Raw genomic sequence first — 248 nt, forward strand, 5'->3', positions numbered from 1 at the left:
GAAGAAAGAGGGAACTGGAAGTAATATGAAAAATAAAAATAGACTGATTTAAAAAGATGCCTTGAAATAAAATGTCTTTGACATCCTTAGACACCAGGGAAATGGAAATCAAAACTACTTTGAGATTTCATCTTACACCTGTCAGAATGGCTAAAATCAACAAAACAAGTCACAGGTTAGGCTGGTAATGATGGGAACTAAAAGGAATGCTCATATATTGTCCATGAATCTACAAACTCATACAACCA

This window comes from Microtus ochrogaster, unplaced genomic scaffold, assembly GCF_000317375.1.
Source record: "Microtus ochrogaster isolate Prairie Vole_2 unplaced genomic scaffold, MicOch1.0 UNK66, whole genome shotgun sequence".
Taxonomy (NCBI): domain Eukaryota; kingdom Metazoa; phylum Chordata; class Mammalia; order Rodentia; family Cricetidae; genus Microtus; species Microtus ochrogaster.